The following is a 5,447-nucleotide window of genomic DNA, read 5'->3' as shown; positions in this document are numbered from 1 at the left end:
AACTGTGTTAGGTAGGAAAGAAAAAGATAAACCCGAATGAACACTGTACAACAAACAAGAGTATTAGCTTATAAGTTAAGGGAAGAAATACTTATTTAGGCCCATAGAATTCCTAGGGCTCAGGACATCCTGGCCTGGGAGTGCAATTCCTGACTCTTGACCTTGAAGTGGTCCAGGAGGAAGAGATGTATACAGGAAGTTTGTGTGTGACCCTTTTACTAATACTCCTAGCTGGGCTGAGTCCCGGGTCACATGGACAGAGATCAACAATACTGTGAAGTCCCTATAGTGCCCCACATTAGGACAACTAACCTGATTCACAATAGAGACTGGCACTTGGATTGACATTCCTTTTAGAAATAAATGGTTCAAATAAGCCGTTGTGAATAAAACATTAAATAGCAAGGAGAATCAGTGGCAACCAACTAAAAACTTCTGAACACAAACAGGAAACTTGAAAACAAATTAAGCAAACAATTGAAAGAAGAATTCAACAGTAACGTGAGTCACTAGTACAATCTTTAAAGCAGCATGCTTTCTAGCATGTTATGTTGCGTGGGTGGAACAGTTTCTAACTTAGTGGGCACATCCATCTTATAGATTGCTTCAGGTGCAGCTCTTCCTTGCCCCAAGTTAGCAGTACATAGAACAGTGTTGGGGCATCACCCTCTTTTTACAGCCCAGAACCTGTTCCAAGACTCTTCAGCCCACCCTGCCTCAAGTCCGTGGTAGCATCCATGAAAGACTACAGAGCAGCCTTGGCATCCAGTGGGTGCTGCTACAGTAAGTGCTTATGCAGGATTTCCCATACCATCTTCTTCCTAAACAGAGGCATGTGGTGCTGAGAGAAGGTTATGGGTTGGCCTCTCGAAATATAATCTGCATATTTACAGGTAAACATTCCACAATCGCTCCCATTCAGCTGTAGAGGAATCTCCTCTGCTGGCATGATGTACTGCTTCTACTGTAAAGGATTCAGATCTATATTCCTTCTTGCTCTGCTCTCATCTTTCAGGTACTGGAAAATCATCCCCAGGGTATCTGGTAATTTTTGTCCCGTTGAATCCCAGTAGATGATGGTCCTCTTTCGTAGGTCTACGGCCATCAGGTTCCAGTACACATCCAGATGTACTGGCACAATGACTATTTCCTTCGAAAAGATGTTGATTGTATGGGTCCATCTCTTAACAGACCTATAGCCTCCACATTTCAATTTGGTATAAAAGAAAGTTTAAACATGTGAAGTGCTGGATAGCCTGGGGATTTCTTTCTTTCCATGAGAAGATTCATGTAAAAATTAATGATTTCATCATTCAGCCAGTGGCTCTCCTGTAGAGTCTGCATGTCTCCTCACGTAATGTTGAGTTTGAATTCACAACTCAGCAGCTACTCCTTTGGCCCTCAGCCTAGTGCCTCCCTGATTTCCTCCTCCATGTCAGCTGTTCATTCAGGGCCCTGGTCTTGGCCTCTATCTTCTTTTTTGGCCCTCAAAAGACTCCTCCTCAGGCTCAGGCATTAACATGCTATTGTTCAGGATGACACTGTGACTCCATCTCTAGAGATTTGGGACTGAGCTGCTCCCAGAATGTCAGGCTGGGAGTGTTGTCCCCTTCTCTCATTTTGAGGTTCATTCCAGCTTCCTTCTGTGTTTTGATATGTATCTCTGGTGAATACCTCTTTTCATTGTTGCCCAGTAAATGATGCCTTTTGACAGGAGAGGCAGCTCGATTTGGCTGGAGCTGGGTTGTTTCACATCCATGGATATCGCCTTCCATGCAGCCTTTGATCTTCAAAGTGTGTACAGGGCTTGTGTGGGTGCTGGGAGGGCCAGAATCTACGTGATCAGTGGGTTGATGACATTCCAACAACTTTCTGTACTTTACATTGGGTTGGTTCTGCATGTTACTGGAAGTGCACTTTTGACCCTTGCCACCACCCACAGATTTCACTTCAATCACATCCTCTTCTTGAGGGCCATTGGCAGTCTTGTGTCTTTTGCTGTAATGGACCCTTTTCCAGAGGATTCAATATCTTATCTTTTCTGGGCTCTTGAAAACCAAGCTCTATATCACTTTTTTCTTGTTTTATCCTCTTTGGAGCATCAGCTGGCTCCTCAAACTGCACATCATTTCCTGCCTCCATCTGGCCTTTTCTCTTTCTACATTTCCTTGGACATTCAGGAAGCATGGTATCAAGCTGCTGGTCTGATAGCCACGTACAAGGTGCTCTTGGCTTACCTTTGGCCAAGAGCAGGCTTTCTGTTCTGCTACAGCCTTCTGATTTCCATGTTGAAGTGCAGTTTGGCCTGATTGTTGGTGGATCCTTCTGGGTTATTGTTCTATGTATGTCTGCAATATCAGTTAGTCCAATAGCAGATGTCTTATGAAGGCTAGGCATATTGCTCAAGTTCAGAAACCACAGTGTAAAGATCTCAGTTGTCCTGTTTAGCAGTGGAGGTTGCCTTTGGTGATGGGGTCAAGAGAAAATTGAAGCCAGATAGATATGACAGGATCACAGTGTACTTTGAACTCGGTGTGAACCCCTCAATCAATTCCTGTTGTTAGGAGGCAGCTCACCAGCCCCACTCTAGAAATCAGAGTGGGGTTCAGGCACTGCCTCTGTGCTGTGGGATAAGTGGGGCTCCAGAAGGCAATAGTCCCCTGTAGACCCTGAAATTGAGGTAATCACACTGACCTTCATAGCCAGTTGCCCCCAAACTGGAGACCTTGGCAGCACAGTCAATGCTTTGGAGGCAACTCTGTGTCTGCCCCACTGTTGCCCTGGCTATGAGTTTCCAGGTTCTAGAACCAGTTGTGAGCACTTTGATGCTTCATGACAACATTCTATAGTGAGTGGAGTCCCCACCCACCAACGTCCAGGTTAATGGTCTTAATGCTTACTTCCATCCCTTATATTCCTGTTGGACTGTGCCTGTTCAAAAGCTTGAAGCAAGCTCAAAGTCAGTCAGAACTCAAGGGGGCACAAGCTTAGCTTTTGTCTTTGGGAAATGAGATCCTATTGGGAAGAACAGTAGATTTACTACATTTTTCTGAACTGCAAATTCTAGGAGAGAGAGTGTTAGATCCTTTGGTACCATTTAAACCCAACTCCTTTCCCCTCTGCTGGACAGAGAATTAGGTTCATTTCTCCCTGTAGATGGATCTAGCTTTGGTTTATTTTGGCAAAAATATGGCTCAGGCAGTATAAGTTCATCTGGGCAGAATTTAAGGGCCAATGCAGAGTCACCATACTCCCCCTTCCTATTCCTCAGGAAAAATCTGAGAAAAAGTATAATACATGAAATCTTAAGTGACACAGAGACATTGCAAATCTTTTGGGGACAATGCATTTTTAAATCATTCATTCTCTGTAATTCAGAGACCAGTTTTTAAAAATTAATAAATGATCATGAGGCAACTCCATATTGGAAATGTGATATTAAAGAACACTTTAAAATGTACTGAAAATAAAATCTAGATAGGCAGGTGTTCTACTTCAATGGTAGTGTGTGTTTTACATGCAAATGTCATATTCAATCTCTAGGATCATTAACTCTCAAGAGTGTGTTCAATTTTAGTACTGGGGTGTGATTTAGTGATACAGTGACTTCCTTATATACACAGAAGAAAGGATTTAAACCCTAGTGGTTGAAAAACGAAAGCTACTGAAGAGAATGATCATTCACCTGCATACACTCACATATTCATGACAATGCGCGCGCACACACACACACACAACTCTCTCCCTTGTTTCATATATGACAAGACATGTGGAAGTCAAAGAAGTGACAGAGAAGTGACCCAGCACAAACCTCTGTCCCCACACCCAAAGCACTTTCTATTGCAGCTTAGTTGCTTCTCTCTGAGTCTTCACGTGACGATACCTCAGCTCAACCGATATTGAACATCTCAGAGCCCTTGTCATTTCGTTTGCTCTTCAGTTTTCAGTGTAACATATTATCCCCATAAAATGTAGTTAAGAAGGCTGTATGTGGTGCTACATGCCTGCAATCCTAGCACTTGAAAAGTGGGCACAGGAGGATTTGCATTTTTTGTCCTATAGAATGAGATTCTCTCAAAAAGTCAGTATGGATGGGTGGAGGGTGAGGAGTCTATCTCAGTTTGTGGAGTGCTTGCCCTGGCATTTAAGAACACCTGACTTTGATTCCTAGCACTACACACAACTGCGTGTGATGGTATGTGTCTCTAATTTTAGTACTTTGGAGGTAGAGGCAGGAGAATCAAAAGTTCAAAGTCATCCCAAGCAGCACAGGACATTTACAGACAGGCTTGGATACAAAAGTCCCTGCCTTCTAAAACATAAAAGATACGAGAATGGAGGATGTATTTCAGAAATTACAGAGTATTACTGTGCATATACAAAGCCTAAGGTTTAACCCGTACCATCATATTACAAACAGAAGTATATATGATGTATGTCAGGGTTTTTTTTCTAAAGGAACAGAACTGATGACTGAATCAATATGAAAAGGGGATTTATGAAATGACTTATAGGCTGTGGTCTGACTAGTCCAACAATGGCTGCTTCCCACTGGAAAGTTCAAGAATCCAGTGGTTGTCCAGTCCATGGGTCTGGATGTCTAACGTGGTCTTCAGGATATTTTGGAATCTCAAAGACCCTGCCTGTAATAGCAGTGGAAGAATGCCTCAATAGCAGGATAGATGGACTTGCCAGAGAGAGTGGGGAGGTATCAGGCAAAAGGCAGGGCTTCCTTCTTCTAGGATCTTTTACACAGGCTTCCACAGGGAGGTGTGACTCAGATTTAGAGTGGGTCTTTTGATCTCATATGATCCATTATTATGGCAAGCCTTTCATATAAATGATCCAAAGAAGAAATATCCCTCCTGGAGGAGGTAAGCTCCATGAAGAGCACACCAATTTGTTGTCCAGTATCTAACAGTCATCTCTGAAAACATATTTACAAGTAATATGATATGAACTTAGCCTTTTATGTATTTATATATATATTATATATATGTATATACATGAATTAGAGGCTATGATTTGAAGGAGAGTGTGGAGGGGAAAATGTAAGGGTTTTGAGGAAGGGGGAGAAAAGTTGTAATTAGATTATAATCACAAAAAACTTTTTAAAAAATTAAAAAATACAAATAAAGATCTGTTAAAACACACACACACGCACATACATATACATACACACACATACACATGTGTGACTGGCTGCTCAAGTTTTGGTTGATTCTAGATGAGGCCAATTTGACAACCAAGATTAGCCATAGTATGATATGTGCACACAACAGAAGATTTTTCTTGCAAAGAAAAATTATGACTAAACATGGAGATAGTGTGCTAAATGACATAAGCTTGATAAATGTTGTTGTAAGCATGACAGCTAAATGGAAAGATGTCCTGGCAGCTAGGAGCCAAGGAACATGACATAGTCTCACTGTACAACATATCTCACA

General features: G+C 42.1%; 1 pseudogene; it reads right to left on the bottom strand.

Moving 5' to 3' along the window:
• Positions 1 to 522: 522 nt before the first annotated feature.
• Positions 523 to 2,769, bottom strand: LOC119088062 (annotated as a pseudogene).
• Positions 2,770 to 5,447: the final 2,678 nt, after the last annotated feature.

Source organism: Peromyscus leucopus, chromosome 5 (genome assembly GCF_004664715.2).
Source record: "Peromyscus leucopus breed LL Stock chromosome 5, UCI_PerLeu_2.1, whole genome shotgun sequence".
In the NCBI taxonomy this organism is placed as follows: domain Eukaryota; kingdom Metazoa; phylum Chordata; class Mammalia; order Rodentia; family Cricetidae; genus Peromyscus; species Peromyscus leucopus.
The sequence above is the reverse complement of the archived record's forward strand: the minus strand, read 5'-3'. Positions and strand labels throughout refer to the sequence as shown.